The sequence below is a fragment of the Phyllobates terribilis genome, unplaced genomic scaffold, assembly GCF_046119375.1.
Source record: "Phyllobates terribilis strain yellow unplaced genomic scaffold, ASM4611937v1 Scaffold_297__1_contigs__length_2349677, whole genome shotgun sequence".
Taxonomy (NCBI): domain Eukaryota; kingdom Metazoa; phylum Chordata; class Amphibia; order Anura; family Dendrobatidae; genus Phyllobates; species Phyllobates terribilis.
Genome location: NW_027363057.1, coordinates 1,300,183 through 1,323,547, shown reverse-complemented (window position 1 = coordinate 1,323,547; position 23,365 = coordinate 1,300,183). Strand labels below are relative to the sequence as shown.

General features: G+C 43.4%; 2 pseudogenes; both read right to left on the bottom strand.

Annotated features, from left to right (window-relative positions):
- Nucleotides 1-21,271: 21,271 nt before the first annotated feature.
- On the bottom strand, nt 21,272-21,361 carry LOC141220454 (U2 spliceosomal RNA; annotated as a pseudogene).
- A 592-nt stretch (nt 21,362-21,953) lies between these two features.
- On the bottom strand, nt 21,954-22,159 carry LOC141220456 (U2 spliceosomal RNA; annotated as a pseudogene).
- Nucleotides 22,160-23,365: the final 1,206 nt, after the last annotated feature.

Here is a 23,365-nt window from a genome sequence, read left to right as displayed (position 1 = left end):
GTGACTGCTGTCCCTCCCAGTCACAGAGGATGAAGAGGCCGCGGATGCACAAGATGTGGCAGACAGTGGTTGGCCCGGCCGGTAAGGCCGCATTATAGCACAGTGAGCTTCCCACTGCAACTTATGCTTCATATCCATGTGCCGGTTCATGCATGTAGTACTCAAACTATGTATTTTTTGGCCTCTACTTAGCTTTTGCTGACAAATGGTACAGATAACACGAGTTGGGTCATCCTTATCCATCTGAAAAAATGCCCAGGCTATGCAAGGCATAGCACCCATGCGACCTGAAGAGCCACCACGACTTGTGGTCAGAAGCAGAGTTGTGTTTGAGGATGCAGTTGTTGACGTGCTTCCAGTACTACGTCTCTGTCCAGGAAGGCGTAACCTAACCTCGTCGTCACTAGCATCCTCCTCCACCTCCTCTGCTGACCTCATCGACTGGCTGACTGTGGGTTGACAGTAAGTGGGATCTCCAACCTCGTCATCATCACCCTGTGTGTTATCACACCCGTCGTCCTCAGAGTCAACCTCTTCCTGCCCTGACCGAAAAGTCAAGTTGTCGCTCCAATCAGGTATTTGAGTCTCAACATCGTCTTCCTCATTGTCTCCACCAACAGGAGTTACTGTTTGGGAACGAGGGTCTACACTATGGTCAGAACCTTCTGCGTCTGGTCCTGGATCCGACTCAAAGATTCTGGGCATCAGTGCAGATCATTTCTTCGTCTGGATTCACAGAAGCTCTGGAGCCGACCTCTGATTCCCAGGCTATAGTATGAGTAAACAGCTGTGCAGACTCAACCATCTGTGTTACCCCATACTCAGACGGGCAGCTGGAGACTTGGGAGCTGTGAGGAAGCAAGTGCGATTTGGGTGACACCTTTGAGGACTGGAGTATTTGTGATGTTGAAGTTGATGTGGAGGAGAGCCCACTTAAAGGAGCACTTGATATCCGTTGAAGCACCTGCTGTTTTTGTGCCTCATCTGGAATTTTTAGCGATTGGCGTGGCCGTAAGAAAGGGATCTTATCACATTGTCCGCTAAAAGAAGTAGACATTTTAGTTTGGCTGGAAGATGGTCTTTATTCTGCAGATGTTACTGTTGCTTTAACACCTACCCCACGGACACAACCTTTTTTTCCCTTCCCAACACGCCTATTCCCCTTTCCACCAGCAGCAGGCCTTTTTCCACTCATTTTGGTGGTTAACTAATTGACAACTCTGGAGTTGTTTACACAAAAAACAATGGATGGGAACCGAGCAGAGCTGAGTACCAAACTGTGGTATTAGCCCAAAAGTATTGGCTGGGTTAGATGCAGAAAAAAAATATATTGAATTTGCAACCTGGTGGAGGTTAGTATAGATGGACTAATAGAACAAGTCCCACACACTGCTACAAGCCAAAATATTTTTTCAGAGCTAGATGCAGAAAAAAATTATATTGAATTTGCAACCTGGTGGAGGTTAGTATAGATGGACTAATAGAACAAGTCCCACACACTGCTACAAGCCAAAATATTTTTTCAGAGCTAGATGCAGATAAAAATTATATTGAATTTGCAACCTGGTGGAGGTCAGTATAGATAGACTAATAGAATGATGCTATGCCCAAAAGGTTTTACTTCACTAGGTGCAGTAAAAAAATGTGTATTCTATACACAGGGGGTGTAGCTTGCAACACAGATAGGCTACTCCATTGACTAACACACACTGCAAGAGGCCAAAAAGGATTTGCTTTGCTAGATTTAGCCAAATGCTGTGAAAAAAACTTGAACAGCACTGACAGACCTGCCTGGCAAAAAGTGATAGGAACTGATGTAACCTAGTCCTGAAAAGGACTCCAATTACAATTAGTCTTTACTCCCACAATCTATCTATTTAAGAGCACAGACCTGCCTGATAAAAGTCGTAGGAAATGATGTAACCTAGTCCTCAAAAGGACTGCAATCACAACTATTCCCTACTCCCAAGCTATCTGTAGATTTGTGCGAAAATTGTCTTGAAATTAACAAAGTATAGCGCACACAGCAACAGCGGTGCCGTCTAACACGCAGCTGCAGCAGTGAGAAAATGGTGGCGACGTGGAAAATGGCTTGGTCTTATAGGGCAAGGACATGTGACATACACTGCCAATGACACATGCCCTTGCTTGTGTGAAAAAAAGCAGTTTGCTCCGTGTGTGCGCTGCTGATAGGCTGACAGATTGCACCTCCCCACTGTAAATGCAGGAAAGAGAAAAAAAAATGGAGATCTTCATTATTCCTGCAGAGATCTATCCCCTGCCCCTCCCCCCGCTGTACACTCAAACTGCGTATTAACATTAATTTTGATCATTACTGAGAAAAAATCCAGTTATGATTTTGGTGCACGAACAGTTATCGAACATAACCTCGAACAGCCGAATTTTTTTCAAATCGTGCGTGTTCGCCGAAAGGCTCGAACACCGCCCAAAACAGCTCGAATTTGAGATTGGCGAACAGTTCGAGTCGAACACCTCTCATCTCTAGTTGTGAGTCTATTCTGGTTTAGCAGTGAGTCCAGTGCAGTCTGAGAAGAGTTACCTCAGAGGACAAAAGCCTGTTCCAGCTCCTGCAATTGCTATCCTGCAGTGGAGCTTATCCAGATCAAGACTCAGTCTTACAACCCAGTAAGATATAACCGGAATCCCTGGAGAACTACAAGTCCCAGGATCGCTAAAGTGCTGATACGTAACAGAGCCAGGAGACACATAGGCCCGCAGCTAAGGTGCGTGTACTCCAAGAGAAGGCCCTACCACAAGGTCAGCCAACGCAGGACAGAGACAAAGTTAGGCCTAGCTCCAGGCAGGTCAGAAACTTACTACGCAGAGGCAAGAGACAGGAGGCCCAAAACCCGCTTATTGGGGAAGATCCTGACATGCACCCTTCACCCTACAGTGCTCAGGAACGTGCCTGAATTCCATCAGTAAAAGGTACTGAAGTGACTACCGTGTCTATTCCTGTTCTTGCTCTGACCCGGCTGGGTCTCGTCTGTCCTGCATTCCCCGTCCGCACGCTGCCCTGAGGCCTAGCTCCACCTGTGGGGAGCTATACCATCCAGCTGCCTTATCACCGGCCTCAGTGGACTGCGCAGTGCTGGTGATCCTCACCAGAAGCCACAGGTGGTGTCACAAACTTTCATAAACTTAAACTTCATAAATCGCCAACCCTTTTTAAAAGGAGGGACTCCAGGGTATGGGCCCGGGAGCCGACCACTGCGACATCCCCAAGGCAAAGTCCCGGGTACAGAGTCTTCCCGTTCCCCTGGGTGAGTCACTACCATCAGTAACAAACTACGCCGCCAGGGACTCAGATCCTGCAGTGCCAGACGTGTCCCCCTGCTTAAGACATTACACGTCCGGACCCATCTGAAGTTTGCTAGAGAGCATTTGGATGATCCAGAAGAATATTGGGAGAATGTCATATAGTCAGATGAAACCAAAGTAGAACTGTTTCGTAGAAACACAACTTGTCGTGTTTGGAGGAGAAAGAATGCATCCAAAGAACACCATACCTACTGTAAAACATGGGAGTGACAACATCATGCTTTAGGGCTGTTTCTCTGCCAAGGGACAAGAATGACTGATCCGTGTACATGAAATAATGAATGGGGCCATGTATCTTGAGATTTTGAGTTCAAACCTCCTTCCATCAGCAAGGGTATTGAAGATGAAATGTGGCTGGGTCTTTCAGCATGACAATGATCTCAAGCACACCTCCAGGGCAACGAAGGAGTGGCTTCTTAAGAGCATTTCAAGGTCCTGGAGTGGCCTAGCCAGTCTCCAGATCTAAACCCTATAGAAAACCTTTGGAGGGAGGTGAAAGTCCGTGTTGCCCAGCGACAGCCCCAAAACATCACTGCTCTAGAAGAGATCTGCATAGAGGAATGGGCCAACATACCAGCAACAGTGTGTGCCAACCTTGTGAAGACTTACAGAAAACGTTTGACCTCTGTCATCGCCAACAAAGAATATATAACAAAGTATTGAGATGAATTTTTGTAATTGAACATATACTTATTTTCCACCAAAATTTGAAAACAATTTCTTTCCAAATCAGACAATGTGATTTTCAGGATTTGTTTTCTCATTTTGTCTCTCATAGTTGAGGTCTACCTATAATGTTAATTACAGGCCTCTCTCATCTTTTTAAGTGGGAGAACTTGCACAATTGGTGGCTGACTAAATACATTTTTTCCCCACTGTATGCCCAGTTATCTTGTATTACATCCCAGATCTACATTCACAATTATTTATGCTTCAAACCCAACATTTTCCTGAATAACTACCACATACTCACCTTTTTATGTAGATTAATTCTATATATAACTTTTAAATGAAAATGTAAGGTGACTTACCCTTGAAGACAATGTAGTTATATATGCAATTAATCAGCTGGATTGCTGTGCTAAATACTTAAACCAGAGGCTGTATAAAGTAGGCTCAAGAATATCTATCAATCAAACATTGAAAGCACTCCAAAGTATGGTGGTAAATAAGTCAGCATTCGTGTATAAATCAGGAATGGTCTATGAATTAGCAATGGTGTATAAATCGGCAGTGGTGTATAAATTGTCAGCAGTGTATACACCAGCAGTGGCTTATAAATCGGAAGTGGTTTACAAATCAGCAGTTGTGTAGAAATCAGCAGTGGTCTATGAATCTGTACTGGTGTATAAATCAGCAGTGGTGTATAAATCAGCAGTAGTGTATAAATCAGCAGAGGTCTATGAATCAGCAGTGCTGTATAAATCGGCAGTGGTGTATAAATCAGCAATGGGGAATCATAGATTCATAGAAAGGTAGAGTTGGAAAGGACCTCCAGGATCATGTCCAACCCCCTGCTCAATGCAAGATTCACTAAACCATCTCGGACAAATATCTGTCCAGCCTTTGTTTGAAGACTTCCATTGAAGGAGAACTCACCACCTCTCGTGGCAGCGTGTTCCACTCATTGACCACCCTCACTGTCAAAAAGTTTTTTTCTAATATCTAATCTGTATCTTCTCCCTTTCAGTTTCATTCCATTGCTTCTCGTGTTTCTATATGCAAAGGAGAACAAGTATGATCCCTCTACACTGTGACATCCCTTCCGATATTTGTAGATAACTATTAAGTCTCCTCAAAGCCTTCTTTTTTTGCAAGCTAACATTCCTAGATCCTTTAACCGTTCCTCATAGGAACCATCGTGGTAGCTTTTCTCTGAACTTGCTCCAGTTTTTCAATGTCCTTTTAAAAATGTGGTGCCCAGAACTGGACACAGTATTCCAGATGAGGTCTGACCAAGAAGGAGTCGAGGGGGATAATTACTTCACGTGATCTAGACTGTATGCTTCTCTCAATACATCCCAGAACTAGGTTTCCCTTTTTTGCTGCTGCATCACACTGTTGACTCATGTGCAGTCTATGATCTATTAGTATACCCAAGTATTTTTTACATATGCTGTTGCTTAGTTCTTTTCCTCCCATTCTGTAGATGAAATTTTCGTTTTCTTACCCAGATGTAGAATCTTGCATTTCTCGCTGTTAAATATCATTCTATTAGTTGCTGCCCATTGTTCAAGCTTATCTAGATCCTTCTTAATCCGTTCTCTGCCTTCTCTAGTGCTAGCTAGATTTGCATCGTCTGCAAATTTGATTAGTTTACCTTTACTTCCCTTATCTATATAATTTATAAAAATGTTGAATACTAGGGCCAAGACGAAGCCTTGTGGTACCCTTGAAACATTCTTCCAATTGGATTTGCAACCATTTATTACCACTCTTTGATTATGATCACTGAGCCACCTAAAGGTAGCCTTGTCAATCCCATACTTGGTCATTTTTTTAATAGGGATATCATGAGATTCTTTATCAAATGCTTTGCAGAAGTCGAGATATACTATATCTACCACATTTCCCTGATCCACCCAGTCAGAGATTCCATCATAGAAGGAAATTAGATTAGTCTGGCTGACTTGTTTGCTACAAACCCATGCTGGCTCGGTTAATTACTGTATTCTTATCTGAGTACTTACATACACGCTGTTTCATAATTTGTTCACAGACCTTTTCTGGTATAGAAGTAAGGCTCACTGGCCTGTAATTTCCTGGCTCCATCTTTTTTGGTTTCTGAAGATTGGGACAACATTTGCCCTTCTCCAATCTTCTGGGACTTCTCCTGTTTTCCAGGAATTTTCAAAGATTCTGGCTAGTGGTTCTGCAATTTCCTCTGCTATCTCTTTCAGTACCCTAGGATGTAATTCATCTGGACCAGGAGATTTAAATTCATTTAAAATTAGCCAAGTGTTTAGTCTCCATCTCCCTGTTTATAGATTTTGTGGATTCTTTTACTCATTTCATAGCACAGTGAAGATCAGTCGATGTTACATTTGCTTTATTAGAGAACACAGATGCAAAATAGGAATTGATGGATCCAGCTATACCCAAAGATCTTAAGACTCACGGCAACTCTTCACTCTTTCCACAATACACCGGAAATAAGCAAATTACCCTCCTCGAGCTTCAATTCCTGGTTTGGAATAAATGAGTAGTGATGTATAAATCAGAAGTGGTCGAAGAATCAGCAGTGGTGTATAATCTCGACAGTGGTGCATAAATCGACAATGGTTTTACTCACCATGTGACATGTGATGTTTTAATTCACAAATATGCCTAAGGCTATGTGCCCACGATGCAGAAATGAAGCAGAAAATTTCTGCAGCATTTCTGCATCTCCCTGGCAGAAAAAACGCATGCAGATTGTGCATGCGTTTTTCCTGCAGAATACATGCGGATCTACATGCGCTAACGCATGTGTTTCCGCATGCGGACTCACAAGCACTTTCCAGGCGATAGCGTCACTTGGAAAGTGCTTGACAACTAGGTCACACTGTATAAATCCATGCAAACTGCATGGATTTATACAGTGTGACCGTAAAAATAAAAAGCTATACTTACCTCCGATGCCGCCGCGTGTGCTGTCTCGCTCCTTCCTGGCTTGCCGGCATCTCGCGAGACCAAAATTAATGAACATGCTGCGGATTTATGAGCGCTGCATAAACGCTGCGGAAAAATCCGCAGCATGTGCATTGACATTGCGGAATGCCATTGGGGACCATGGGGTGCGGATTACCATGCGTTTTTGATGCGTTTCCGCTGCGGAAATTCCGCAGCTGAAACGCATGAAAAACGCATCGTGTGCACGCAGCCTTAGTCTTTCTCCAGCAATGACAAAGACTTCGACATATTTGGGAGTTGAAGCATCGCATCACATGCAACAAGGATGAATAAACCACTGCTGATTTTTTTTACCACTATACTTTGGAGCACTGCCAATTTTTGGATGATTGATAGGGATTCTTGGTTAAAAATATTTGCTTTCAAAGGCTCAGACATATTTAGTCGAAACATCACATGTCACATGGATAAATAAACCAATGCTGAATTTCTACCACCATTCTTTGGAAAGCTGTGTTTTTTTGGATTATACGCAGGAGGATTTTGAAAGGTAAGCAGCGGTATTCAAATCTTGTCAATACTTAAAGGGAACCTGACAGCAGAATTGAGACCTATAAACTAATTGAAGGGCTGCTTTTGTCCTTTAATGGTGATTACAGACAATCCCAATTGTGTGGAACAAGTTCACAGTATATCGCGATTCTCACCTTTTCAAAGATAATTTTTCGCACATTCTTGTGAATTGGACTAGTCCAAGATGCGTCCAGATTGAAAGCAGTGCTGTGCTGAGCACTCTCCAGGGTAAGCATGTATGATAGACTGGAGTTTGTGGCTGTTACTGGGGAATAAGTGCACAAACGACAGATTTAACTTGCATGCTCTAAGTTGTAATGTTCAGGATACAGTTTTCTGGGAGGACAGTGTAAGGGCGACTCAGGGATCGGACCACAGCTCAGTGGGCATGATACGGACAGGTTGGATAGGACTGGCCCGCACATAGCAGAAATTTCAGACTAGTCCAATTCACAAGAATATGCGAAGAACAATCTTTGAAAAGGCAAGTATTGCAAAATTCTGTGAATTTGCCCACACAATAGTTTTGCCTGTAATGACCATTTAAAGACAAATGCAACTAGATAATTAGTTTATAGGTTTCAATCCCGCTGTCAGGTTCCCTGTAAGAAAGTATGAACTAGGTTTGATTACCTCTGATCACACAGCTTTCCAAAGTACAGTAGTAAAAAAATCAGCATTGGTTTTTACCCATGTGACATGCAATGTTTCGACCTCTAAGCATGTCTGAGCCTGGAAAGCAGGCAGTATGATGTACACGCATTGGGAGACAGTTTCCTTTGTATTGTGTAGTTATGAATAAGTCATTGAGAAACATCTAAAATGCTTTGAAATTACAAATAAAAGACAATAATCTAATGCCAGTAGTCGACAAAACGCAGGCTCTGGTATAAATATTACATTGCTTTACTGCTCTGGTTTAGCGATGCCAGCAGACAACAAATTGCAGACTCCGGTATAAATATTACATGGTTTTACTGCTATGGCTTAGCACAGCTACAAAAAGATCAAATATTAGAGACCGTCTTACTAACTCTTTTCTGTCTTTGAGATATGTGTCACGTTGAGTGTTTCCTATTATGACACTGCAGCTAGATGATTTTGTTTTTCTAATTAAAATAATTCACTTAAATATCGCTATTTTATTGACTGCGTGCTTACAGTAGTTAAAGATGACCCATCATTTACTCATAAAAAATGGAGTTTATTTGTCTTGTAAAAATCTTTGAGCTCCCCTGAATCTACCACTTTTTTTTTTTTATTTTGCGATGTATGACTAAATTGCAGAGATATTCACATTTCTTGCTTTTGGAGTGCAATATGTGAAATCTCTGCTTGCAGTTCTTCAGAATCAGAATCTTCTCTGGATTTGCTCTTTCACTTCTCCCTCCCAATTCTGGCTCAGTGGCGTCTAAGAGTACTAGACATCTAGGTCAGCAATGCTGTGCAATACTGAAAAAGCAGTGGAATCAGAGAAGCTCAGGGCTTTTTTTTTACAAGTTATTTAACTCATTTTTTAGCAAGTGACAAGAACTTTTTAGAGATTTGTGGATGTTTTGAGATTCAAATTCGCCTGCTTCACCAAATTTTCCCCCAAAATTTGATTTGTGGCAAATACATTCTCGTGAATCTCAATACTGGAAAGCTTTTAATTGCTCAGAAAATACAAGTGGGGAAAAGAGAGAGAGAGTGGAACCCACTGACCTTAAGAGCTTACACATACTGTAGTAGGTGCTTCAGTAGGAAAGCAATGCTGATTTTGTTGTTTTAAAGCAGATCAAGATGTTCAGCCACTTTACTACAAAATTGGACAACCACTTTAAGTTGTTCACAGGTGTATGATTTTTAAACTTTTTTTTCTTAAGAAACAGTATAGTAAAGCTGGTCATATACATGTCATAGCTGTCAACTGAATGTTCGTTTGGCTGAACAGTCTTGCAACTCCCCCATATACATACACCAAAAAAATGACACATACACACGCGGTCAAAATTGTTGGTACCCCTCGTTTAATGAAAGAAAATCCCACAATGGTCACAGAAATAACTTGAATCTGACAAAAGAAATAAATTAAAAATCTATGAAAATGAACAAATGAAAGTCAGACATTGCTTTTCAAGCCTGCTTCCACAGAATTTAAAAAAAAATTAAACTCATGAAATAGGCCTCATCAGAAATGATGGTACCCCTAAAAATAATGTGACAAAAGGGACACGTTAAATCTAGTTGTGTCCACTAATTAGCATCACAGGTGTCTACAATCTTGTAATCAGTCAGTGGGCCGGTATATAAGGCTACAGATACTCACTGTGCTGTTTGGTGACATGCTGTGTACAACACTCAACATGGACCAGAGGAAGCAAAGTAAAGAGTAGTCTCAGGAGATTAGAAAGAAAATTATAGACAAGCAAGTTAAAGGTTATAAGACCATCTCCAAGCAGCTTGATGTTCCTGTGACTACAGTTGCACATATTATTCAGAAAATTAACATCCATGGGACTGTAGCCAACCTCCCTGGACGTTGCCGCAGGAGGAAAATTGATGACAAATCAAAGAGACGGATAATATGAATATTAACAAAAGAGCTCAGGATAACTTCTAAAGAGATTAAAGGTGAACTTCAAGCTCAATGAACATCAGTGTCAGATCGCACCATCCGTCATTGTTTGATTCAAAGTAAACTTCATGGGAGACGACCAAGGAGAACACCATTGTTGAAAACAAATCATAAAAAAGCCAGACTGGAATTTGCCAAACTACATATTGACAAGCCACAAAGCCTCTGGGAGAACGTCCTATGGACAGATGAGACAAAAATGGAAGTTTATGGCAAGGCACATCAGCTCTATGTTCACAGATGGAAAAATGAAGCATATCAAGAAAAGAACACTGTCCCTACTGTGAAACATGGAGGAGGCTCGGTTATGTTCTGGGGCTTCTTTGCTGCATCTGGCACAGGGTGTCTTGAATCTGTGCAGGGTACAATGAAATCTCAAGACTATCAAGGGAAAGAGAGAAATGTGCTGTCCAGTGTCAGAAAGCTTGGTCTCAGTCGCAGGTCATGGGTCTTGCAACAGGATAATGACCCAAAACACACAGCTAAAAACACCCAAGAATGGCTAAAAGGAAAACATTGGACTATTCTGAAGTGGCCTTCTATGAGCCCTGACCTAAATCCTATTGAGCATCTTTGGAAAGAGCTGAAACATTCAACCTTCAAACACGAGACAACTGGAGTAGTTTGGTCATGAGGAGTGGGCCAAAATACCTGTCGAGAGGTGCAGAAGTCTCATTGACAGTTACAGGAATCATTTGATTGCAGTGATTGCCTCAAAAGGTTATTCAACAAAATTTTAAGTTAAGAGTACCGTCATTTCTGTCCAGGCCTATTTCATGAGTTTAATTTTTTTTTAAATTCTGTGGAAGCAGGGTTTAAAAGCAATGTCTGACTTTCATTTGTTCATTTTCATAGATTTTTAATTTATTCGGCCACGCCTCCTGCATTCACCATCTTCCACCCGACGGGCAGCTGCTTGCACTGCGCCGCGCCCTCCTTAGGTATGCACCTCCCACTCCAGGCTGGATCCTAGCTGCAGGGCACATCCTTCTTGTGGCCGACACCCTTGGGGGCTGGACACATTTTCGCGCTCTCGGGCGCCATCCACGCCCATGATAGGTGGTCTTTCTTCTTCTCTTCACCGCCGCCGTTGCCATCTGGGAGTCCATGCTTCTGACCGCCATCTTGGGCCGCATGTATTGAGGCGCCCTCTCATCTGTGCCACGGGTCTTTTCCTCGCATGAAGAGAGCGGGGTGGAGCTCGCATCCTGCCGACTACGCCATATGTAACGGGACTCAGGGTGGTAGTCATGGGAGAGGATCACTTCTTTCACACCCCGGCCCACTACAGGAAATAGTGTACTGTGTGGCTGCATGTGCAACGATGCTTTGAGATCTGAGATCTCCACAATCCCTGTTAATGCGTTGGCTGCAGAACTGTCCCGTTTAACCCTCTCAGTCAAAAAGCCAAACCAACTGTTATAAACAGTGTTCTTTTTATGCACAGTCAAACAGGTGAACATAGAGTAACAGGTTATGCATTCTTCATCACTTGCCACACAGTATTCAGGATCCATTCTCAGAGTTACAGTCTGCACTTTGTTTCTGGCAACAGGTACGGCACAGTAGTGAGGAGAGATCTTAAATGCCTGCATTTTCTTAGGGGTAGAGTCATACGGGTCCACGTGTGTCGCTATGCCCTGATCCCCTGTGTCCTTGCTTATATCAGTCCCAGGGGCCGCTCGTAGAGACGTGCTCCCTGTTTCAGTACCCACAGCAGGGCGATGCCTTGTCCCAAGGTCCCTTTCTCGCTGGACAGTACGTTTCCTGGACTTCTAAGCTTTGCTCCTTCAGGTTTCCCCACTTGCCTGCGTCGTCCTGTTGCCTCTGTAACTAGATCCTTGTCCTCATGAGCCTTGTAGTTCCACACCAGGAACAATGTCTTTCCTCTTTCTCTTACTTTTTCTAGACTGACTAAAATGGATCCCTTCTCCCAGAAGCCACAAAGCTCCCTCCCACTATGGGCTGTACTTCTAATTAACCCTCAAACTGTCTGTGTATCTGATGTCTGTATCTGGGCAGATTTCACCTACACTCTGTACCAGAGTGAAAAGAAAGAGTGACATCTTGTGGCCTCCGGTCAACACTGCAGTCCAAAGGGAAATAACCATTAAATACATAGCAGTAACATGCATGTAAAATACATTCAACCAACAGAAATATCAGAGGAGTGAGATGCCATCCTCACCACCCTTACAGTGTGTTTAGAACCAATGTAGCTGGATACGGATGGAACCACCACACTAATAGGAGAAATCAGGAAAAATGATCAATTAGCAAAAAAGGACAATGTATGAGGCAGTGACGCACACTGAGCGCACTACAACCAGACGTGGCTGAAGCACACACTACAGGGTGAGCTGCACTCACACACACAGACCTTGCAGACAGCGGTGAACAGCACAGAGAACTGTGCACTAGCGCTGCAAGGCACAGCGATTTATAAAGTAGCTTGGGTAAAGCAGAATAGAGCAAATAGGTAGATTAAACAGTCCCTCAGAACAACAGCGTCCTATCCCTAACTGAATTCACAGCAGAGTGAGCTCAAAATGGCGGCGGCGGCTTTTATAGTGCATCATGACATCATTTCAGCAGCCAATCACAGCCATGCCATTAGTCAACATGCCTACATGCCTAACAGGATGTGCCCACACTTCTTAGGATCCTCATTGGCTGAATAAAATGAAACTGGCTCATTGCATTATGGGAACTTCCGATTCCGGTATACGATATTCTAAAAGTATTGGAATTAAGTATCGGAATTCCGATACCGCGAATATCGGCCGATACCCGATATTTCAGTATCGGAATGCTCAACACTACTCAGGAGCAATTGTACAACACATTTTGTGGTCCATTTTCTCCTGTTACCCTTGTGAAAATAAAAAAATTGGGGCTAAAAGTACATTTTTGTGGAAAAAAAGTTTGATTTCTTAATTTCAAGGCTCTATGTTATAAACTGTTATGATCTGCAGCAAGTACTAAGGAAAGAAAAGGGAAAACTGTCCCTACAGTAAAACTAAGCTGAATCCCTACGATGTAGCGGGCTGCCTGTTCCTAGCGAACAGACCCGCCTTAGTCCTCGGCTAGTCTGAACGAAGACCTATAGCATAAGGGGAGGGGTCCCTAAAAGAACTAAGGACTGGAACAAAAATGTGACACCTCCTAAACAGAGAAGTTGTTGCAGAACACAAAAAGACAAACAAACAAAAAAGTACTAGAGGTCCCAGAAGGACCAAATGAACTGACAGAGAAAGGCACAGAAGCACCTAGCTAGAGAAACAGTCAAACACTGAAGTCCAAATTAAATAAAAAAGCAGTCTAAATAAAAAAGCGGTCTATAATTTGGACCACTTTCAATCCCGCTTGGGGGTTAGCGGCAGGAGCAGCTTTTAGTCAATCATTCTTAAATCCCACCACTATTAACTTCCCCTTTGGCTGCTCAACTCAGGACCTGCGGTTGGGGGCTGCACTCTCCTAGCTTTCAGGACCTGTGGTGATGCACATCTGATCTGTGGGCGGACAAGTGGCCTTCAATTTTGGAACCCGGAAACGGTGAGCACGAGCGGCGGTCTGCAGCACACGGCACGTGGTGTGCCAAGCTACCTGTACCTTGCGGTGAGACGTGCCTGCTCCTTCCATTTCCACACTAACACCGGAGTTGTGCAGGGGTGCACAACTCCAGCAGGTGAGTGGCCTTTTGTCTGTTTCCATCACATCTACCGATCAAGTCCTTCACATAGCGCGCTTTTTCTCCCTTTCTCTTCCAAACACTGAAGTCCAGCTCAGCCAAAAGGGCGGAGCTGGAATATAAAGGCAGATGGTCACGTGACCGCAAAACACAAGATGGAAAAAACAAAACAGGAGGGTTCTAACAAACTTCTATGCACAACGAATGGCATGGGACAAGTTCTCCTGTTACCCTTTTGAAAACGCAAAATTGGGTACTGAAAAACATTTTTATGGGAAAAATGAAATTTCTATCTTTATGGCTCAATGTTATAAACTTCTGTGAAGGCGTTGGGGGTTCAAGGTGTTCATCACATATCTAGATAAGTTCCCTAAGGGGTCTAGTTTCCAAAATGGTGTCACTTGTGGGGGTTTCCACTATTTAGGCACATCAGGGGCTCCCCAAACACGACATGGCGTCCGCTAATTATTCAAGCAAATTTTACATTCAAAAAGTCTAATGGTGCTCCTTCCTTTCCGAACCCTGCCATGCACCCATACTGTGGTTTTCTCCCACATATGGTGCATCAGCTTACTCAGGAGGAATTGCACAACAAATCTTGTGGTCCATTTTCTCTCGCTACCCTTGTGAAAAAAAAAATTGGGTCTGAAGTAAACATTTTATGAAAAAAAGTTAAATGTTCATTTTTTCCTTCCACGTTGCTTCAGTTCTTGTGAAGCACGTGAAGGGTTAATAAACTTCTTGAATGTGGTTTTGAGCACTTTGAGGGGTGCAGTTTTTAGAATGGTGTCACTTTTGGGTATTTTCTGTCATAAAGGCCCCTCAAAGTGACTTCAAAATGTGATGTGGTCCCTAAGAAAATGGTTTTGTAAATTTTGTTGGAAAAATTAGAAATCGCTGGTCAACTTTCAACCCTTATAACTTCTGAACAAAAAAAAAATTTTGGTTCCAAAATTGTGTTGATGTAAAGTAGACATGTGGGAAATGTTGATTATTAACTATTTTGTGTGACATATCTCTCTGATATAAGGGTATGAAAATTCAAAGTTTGAAAATTGCAAAATTTTCGACAAATTTCCGTTTTGTTTCACAAGTAAACGCAAGTCTTATGGAAAAAATTTTACCACTATCGTGAAGTAAAATACAGTACAGACCAAAAGTTTGGACACACCTTCTCATTTAAAGATTTTTCTGTATTTTCTTGACTATGAAAATTGTACATTCACACTGAAGGCATCAAAACTATGAATTAACACATGTGGAATTATATACTTAACAAAAAAGTGTGAAACAACTGAAAATATGTCTTATATTCTAGGTTCTTCAAAGTAGCCACCTTTTGCTTTGATGACTGCTTTGCACACTCTTGGCATTCTCTTGATGAGCTTCAAGAGGTAGTCACCGGAAATGGTCTTCCAACAATCTTGAAGGAGTTCCCAGAGATGCTTAGCATGGAAAATGGATCAGTTAATTAGCCATTTTCTTTCATTTTTAACAGATCACTTTTTCATACTGGATCCAGTGAGTAAAAACGGATCCGTTACGAATTGCAATCTGTTCCGGTGAGCCTTGACATAGGTCATCTTGATTAAATGCACAGGCCGCGTGCAGAGAATCGCAAGTATTGCTGGTTGCTATGGACAATAGCTGTTTTGTTTGACTGAGCTTACGGAAACTAAGGTGTGTCCTGTGATTAGCATCATAGGTGACTATAAACTTAGCGCTATATCGCTATGTCATCTACAGCCGGGTACAAACATTTTGCATCAGCTGCTATCCAGGCGTCACAGGGAATGTGATCTACAGTCCCCTCACAATCCTGATGAACTAAGTGTTTGTGTATCAAAATGGACAAGGAACATAACTCCTCATAAAGTATCGCTATGCTAATTGTAAGGTTTTGCTACTGTAGGAGTAATAGCTCTAAGGATTAACATTTTTGTGTCCTGTTTTTCTTGGCCATGACAGGGCATGTCCCTGTGCTGAGATAATCTTATATAAAATTATAAAAAAATATAAACATTTCACTGCCTGTTTTTTAAACAAAGTTTCACTTCAAAGAAAGAATCAGCTGTGATCCAGTGCTGTCCTGTCTGTATACTCTTTTGCTTCCTCCCCTGCCCAGGAGCTGTGGTATGATCAGACCATGTTCTGTACACGGTCAGACACGGCAATTACACAGTGCACAGCAGGGGCAAATTTATAAGTTTATCTCAGCACAGGGACATTTTATTTAAACACATCCAATTGTGGAAATTATTATCATTCCAAGATCTATTGATTAATATGAACTTTTGTTCATGGAAAAACCCCTTTAAGGAATTATACATAGGGCAATACATATATCTTTGTCATACTCATTTGATAAAGACACACAAGGTACAGTATGTATATCTAAGTTTTTTTTGTTTGTGGTTCAGTTAAGTGTTTTTTATTGTACAAATAATAAAATTGTGATTTTAGGGAATTTTTAAGTTAGTCCTATTTTGGTGGATTCTCTTGCAGACATATATATTTGTTACCCTTTAATGGAAGACAATTATAAGTGGAAGACATTATAAGTTTATAGGGGCGAGAATGGGGGATATTATAAGTGTATGGGGTACAGAATTGATGACATTAGGTCCATAATTGGGAGATATTATTAGTTTATGGAGTCAGAATTGGGTACTGTCAGGTTTTCCCACAGCAACGACATCAGGGAGATCACGCAATATCTCACCGTGCCGTCACTGTGTCATGGATTTCGTCCGGAATCACGAGCATACGATCCAGACTACTCTCTACTTAGGTATCGGCAAATGACCAGTGAGCGTATGGCGTCACACCTCGGGATTCCAATGCATGGAATACGTGTTTACGCCCTCTGTAGGTCACTGTCAGCTTTACAATAGCTGCCACCATCATCCAGCTTTGAAATATAATACAGGCCTGGGCGAATGCCTGCATTCTGGTAGCGTATGGCTTTGGGGGAGGGAAAGATTACAGGACAAAAGAAACAGAACTATTCAATTTTATGTTTAATCCAAAAGGGAGGCAGTGTTTAGGAAAAATATATACAAGGATTTTACAAAGGAGACATTAAAATACCTAAGCAGTTACACAAAATAATAAGGATTAAGGAAGAAATTTACTATACGATCCCCCATATCTTCCCTTTTTCTGCAGAGTCTGAACTCGTACCTAACTCCTGCTCGTTGTCACTGTACTTCCGTTTGTGAGTTTGTGGTCCACTCGCTACTTCACTGCAAGTACCCTGTGGGTATCTGGTTCTGCCTTTCCCTTCCTGTCTGTTCCGTGTGAAGAGAGCCCTGTCCCCTCTGCTCTGCCTTGCTCGCCGCTCCGGTGGTTCTTGCCTGCTCTGCCTTGCTCACCGCTCCGGCGGTTCTTGCCTGCTCTGCCTTTGCTCACTGCTCCAGGTGGTCTCGCTCTGCTCTGACTCTTTTCTCACTGCTCTGGCAGTCTCGCTCTGCTCTGACCCTTTGCTCACTGCTCCGGCAGTCTCGCTCTGCTCTGACCCTTTGCTCACTGCTCCAGCAGTCTCGCTCTGCTCTGACCCTTTGCTCACTGCTCCGGCAGTCTCGCTCTGCTCTGACCCTTTGCTCACTGCTCCGGCAGTCTCGCTCTGCTCTGACCCTTTGCTCCCTGCTCCGGCAGTCTCGTCCTGCTCTACTCTCGCTCACCGCTCCAGGTGGTCTCGTCTTGCTCTGCTCTTGCTCGCCGCTCCGGGCGGCCTCACTCTGCTGTGTTTGTCCACCGCATCTGCGGTTCTGTTCCCGAGTCCCAGTCTGTACTGGGTCCTATCCACTCTGTGCTCCAACCTGTCGTACCTGCCAGTACCTCCCTGCCTGCATACCAGTCGTGCTTACCAACATCCACCTGCCTGCATACCGGCCGTACCTGCCAGTACCTCCCTGTTTGCATACCAGTCGTGCTTGCCAGCATCCACCTGTCTGCATACCTGCCGTGTCTGCCTGTACCCACCAGTCTGTGTGCCAGCCTAACCTGCCTGTTCCTGTATTCCCCAGTGTGGGTCAACAGCCGTGTCCGGGGTCTGACCTGGAGTAGCACCTGGTCCCTCTGCTCGGTCCCTCCTTGGTGCACTGGCGTCGTATGCAGTCGTGCGACCTTGGTCGGATCGGGTGGATACTTAGTTACTCCCCTCCAGGCATTCACTCTCCGGTACGGTCCAGTGGAATCACTACATATACACGCACACGCCAGTCAGTCCGGGCGTGTGCATTACACAGAATGGATGACATTACAAGTGTCTAGGGCCAGAATGGGGGATATTACAAGTGTGTAGGGCCAGAATGGGGAACATTTCTAGTGTACGGCGATATAAATTGGGGAATATCATCAGTATAAGGGGCCACAATGGGGGAAATTATTAGTTTATGGGGTCACATTAATAATGTCTGCAATTGTTGCCTCACACACTAGTAATACCCCAAATTGTCGCCCTATAACTTAAGAATGTATGCGACCACAATTAAGGACATTACAACTGTAGCAGGGCATAAAAGGTGTATGTTACTACTGTATGAGTGCCACTGGTAGGGTCGTTACTGGTGTATTTGGGTGCAAAGATAAACATTACTACTATATGGGGGCACAAAGAAATATTAATATTGTACTTGGTACTACATAAGGGGACATAAGCATTAGTATTGTATGGAGCCACAAAGAGGGATATCACTACTTACGGTATTGTACGTTATTGACAGGTCAGTGGTCGGGTATGACAGCAAACGGCAAGTCAATCAGCCGGGGGAGGATGCAGTTTGGTAGTGAGTACAACGTGAGGCTGAAAAGCTAGAAGTATATTGTCAGGTCCCAATGCACTTCCAGACATCACTTCAAAACACAATTTCTCACTGCTGGATCAATGCTTTGGGTTCATAAAAGGATCAACTGGTGTAGCCTTTAAAGGTCTGCACAATCATATTAATGATTTTGGGGTGACTGAGGGTGGGGAGTAAAGGGTTTCTGACAGATTCCCTTTAAATGTGATTTAATCAGCATTTAGAAGCGTTGGCACACATCAACGCATTTCTTTACTATAGGGAAGAGTTGGTTGCTTCATCCATTATCATATTTGTTTCTTTCATTGTAACAAATGTTTGTTTTACTAGCTTTGACTTCTCTTTTCTCTTTCCATGGAAGTTTTTTGTGGCTTTATATCATACAGAACAGTACTATTTGGCTGCCTGTTCTTCTGCGAAAACACATGAATGTCAAGGGAATGATTGCCATCGGCCTTGTTCTTTCATCTAGAATGATCCATTGGCACATTCCTCACAATTGTGAAATTTAACTTTTTTTTTTTTAAAGAGAAAGCCTCCATGGTTACTATAAAGAGAAGCAAACAAAAATGAGAAACAAGCATGAATATTTGCACATTTAATAAAATATAACAGTTTAGCAGGAATGACCATCAATATTATCAGTGCCGCAATTTCTTTTATTTGATCACATTCCGGGATGTGGTTAAACATAGCATCCATTCAATGATTGTAGAAGCAGTTTGATTAAAACAAAACAATTGCAAATTTTTGTATGTGGTATGTGTAGGGGTTTTATTTCTTGTTTTGATTTTTTTGTTTTTTTTAGTGGCCCTGTGTTTGCATAGTATTTTTTTTGTTTTATTTTCAGTTAGTCATCAGAAGGTGCTGAGTAGAGATGAGCAGATATTTTGAAATTAGTATTTGCCAACTTCGATGAATTTTGCCCAATAAGTTGATTGGCGGTGAATAAATTTGAGAGAATCTCAATACAGGAAAGCTTGTAATTGCTCAGCAAATACACGTGGAGGAGAAGAGAGAGAGAGAGAGAGGACCTGGCTGGTATAGCTTACACTCCACAGGAGAGAGAGAAAAAGAGAGCGAGAGGACCCCACTGACCACAAGAGCTTCCATTCTAATGGAGATGGAGGACCCTGCTCACCATTAGAGCTTACACGCTACAGGAGAGAGAGAGGACCACGCTGACCAAGAGAGCTTACACTGTAGTATACAGAAGAGAGAGTGGACCCTGCTGATCATAAGAGCTAACACTCTACAGGTGAGAGAGAGAAACTTAGGCGTCACTCACATGAGTGTATAACTTGGACTAGTGCTGTCTGATGTTTATTCCAGGGACAAATAGCCACCTCCAGCCAAAGCCAGAGGCGACCCAATCTTACCCCCAGCGCCTGCCCTAGTTCTCACCCGAGCAAGGCAGTGGGAGCCAAAGACTGTGCTTCCCTCCCGGAAGAGGGAAGCCAACAATGCTCTCCTCCCGAAAGAGGAGAGCCAGGGTGGTTCAGGGGGGAGTGGAACCTGATGGCCACACACTTTCCCCCTAGACCTGCCAAGAGAGGAACCAGTTAGGGAAAAGCATACCGACAAAATCCTAGAAGGACGTGACACAAGTGAATAAGTGCACACACAGTGACAAAAAGATTAAATAAATAGCGAAGGTTTCACAGTATAATACTGCCTGGACCTTCGACCGGGAATTGAAAAATTCCAGATCCTAAGGCCAGAAGGCCCGGAATAAGGGTGTGTGCAAAGAAAGAAAATTTGAAGTGCTTGTGCAAATGTGCCAGAAACTCAAGTGGGGTTCCCAATACCAGTGAGTTAAGGCACCCCAGGGTCACCAATCCTGGGGCACTTCACACTTCGGGCTTTCGATCTTCCCCGGCCCAATGGCGTCGATCCTGGGGGGCCATGCTTTCCACTAGATGACTATATTAGCCACCTGGCGTACTAATAAGGGCCTAAACCCCAGTGTCCATCAATCTGCTAGGGTGGCCGACGGCCAAAGCCGCCTTTTCGAAAGGTACCGAGAAGCGATTACCTGAATTGGTTATAGCCTATTGCTGCACCATAGCCCCAAGAAGGCACCCATTGTAGGGATAGGGACAAAGGCTCCCCTTAGGAAGACATGTTGTTCATCAATAGGCACCTTAAAACCCACAACTATACTGCTTGTTGCAGATGCACCCCACATGTTTTTAATCTGCATAAGTCCACCTATTTTCACACATTCTCCTCTTTTCTCCCCCCTAATGTCCCACGCGCCTCAAAACCGGGAAGGGTGGGGGGTAGAGAGAATAAATAATTAATGAACAAACGAGCAGCGGTCCCCAGTGCTTCCCAGTCTGTAGGCTCCCTACAGACTGAAGTTGGCTGCTGCAGCACTGCCAGATAAAAGCCAGGAGCCCATTATGATACGTGCAATGTCTGTTCCATTCTTCCATTGTCCCATTGTTCCATTGCCCCCTAACAATGAGACAATGGAAAAATGCAAGAATGGAACGGACATTGCACGTGTCATAATGGGTATGTAGGGAGCATACTGGGGACTGCTGCTCGTTTGTTCAATAATTAGTTACCCTCTCTACCCCCCACCCTTCCCGGTCTTGAGGAGCATGGGACATTAGGGGGGAGAGGAGAATGTGTGAAAATAGGTGGACGTATCAGATATTAAACTGATAAGAAAAGATACTACACTTGATCTTAGCCAAAAGGCCGAGAAGCGATTACCTGAATTGGTTTTGGCCTAGAGCTGCACCCTGGCCCAAAGAAGGCACCCATTGTAGGGATAGGGACAAAGACTCCCCTTAGGAAGACATGTTGTTCATCAATAGACACCTTAAAACCCACAAATATACTGCTTGTTGCAGATGCACCCCAAACGTTTTTAATCTGCATAAGTCCACCTATTTTTACACATTCTCCCCCCCCTGCCCAATGTCCTACATGCCTCAAGACCGAGGGGGGGGGGGGGTAGAGAGGATAACTAATTAATGAACAAACGAGCAGCTGTCCCCTCCCCCCCCCGGCTTCCCAGTCTGTAGGCTCCCTACAGACTGAAGCTGGCTGTTGCAGCACTGGCAGATAAAAGCTAGGAGCCCATTATGACACGTGCAATGTCTGTTCCATTCTTGCATTCTTGCATTATTCCATTGCTCCATTGTCCTATTGCTCCATTGCCTCCTAACAATGGGACAATGGAATAATGCAAGAATGGAAGAATGGAACAGACATTGCACGTGTCATAATGGGCTAGTGGCTTTTATCTGGCTGTGCTGCAGCAGCCAGCTTCAGTATGTAGGAAGCCTCCAGATTGGGAAGCAGGTGGGACCGCTGCTCGTTTGTTCAATAATTAGTTACCCTCTCTACCCCCCAACCCTTCCCGGTCTTGAGGCGCATGGGACATTAGGGGGGAGAGGTGAAGAGAATGTGTGAAAATAAGTGGACATATAGGGGACATATCAGATGTTAAACTGATAAGAAAAGGTACTACAGTTGATCTTAGCCAAAAGGCAGAGAAGCGATTACCTGAATTGGTTTGGCCTATGGCTGCACCCTGGCCCCAAGAAGGCACCCATTGTAGGGATAGGGACTGAGACTCCCCTTAGGAAGACATGTTGTTCATCAATAGACACCTTAAAACCCACAACTATACTGCTTGTGTTTAACCTCGCCCACACCACTGATTGACTGCTTTCTGTGTACACTGTGCATAGGCAGAAAGCTACCAATCATTAGTGGACGCAGGATTACACAGAGCTCATGAAAATGGAGGACTCCATGGCAGCAGGTTTACTAGTCCTCTAGGGATAATCTCCTGCTGTTAAAACAGTGATTTTATCAAAACTACAGCAAGCAGCCCAGTAAGTGACAAATAGATGGAATTAGGGTCTTTGTGTCCACAATTTGGTGCTCTCATGTTAGGTAGAAAAAACGTGTTGACTGAAGTCAGTTATTTCCAAGGCTGTGTTAATCTAAACAAATAAAATACCTTCGCAACAAGCATTTATTTCAGTTTACAAGCCTCAAATACCTATGAAAAACTTCTGTAATGCAGGTACACAATTAAATCCAAGAGTATCTCTGGTGATATAATATATATATATATTTTAAGATTAAATTTTTGATACATTACTGTAACTATTTGTTACACTTCTTGAGATACATACAGAACGAGTTAACCCCATTCTCTTGATTAGTGGGAGTCTTAATAGTAGGACGCCTGGTGATCAGACCAGGAAAAATGTAAGCCTATTCTGACATCCACCATACATGTACGGCACATGTATGGTGGCGATGTATGGAGTAGACTCAGGTTTTGAACCCACTGCACAAACAAGTTTTTTTTTCGCCACTGGAATGGCGCTTTAAATGTAAGCCCCTCTGTTCCCATTCTTATACTCACCTTCCGTCAGCTTTATCTTTTACCGACGCCGCTCTGGTCCCGTGGCACCATCTTGTGCCAGTAACTTCTGACTGGCCAGAAGTCAGAAGTTATGTTACAAGAGCTCAATACAAGTCTTTATGAGAGGCAGGATGAGGCCATAATGAGGCTCTCATAAAGATGTATTAAAAAGTGACTTCTATGCTCTGTGAAGCACTGGAGCTGCCGGCAGGTCATTCTTTGGCCGAGACAGCGCTGGAAAAGGATGAAGGTGGCGGCAGGCGAGTATGAGATGGGGAAAGGGGAATCACATTTAACCCCTTTACGACGTGGTGCGTATTAGTACG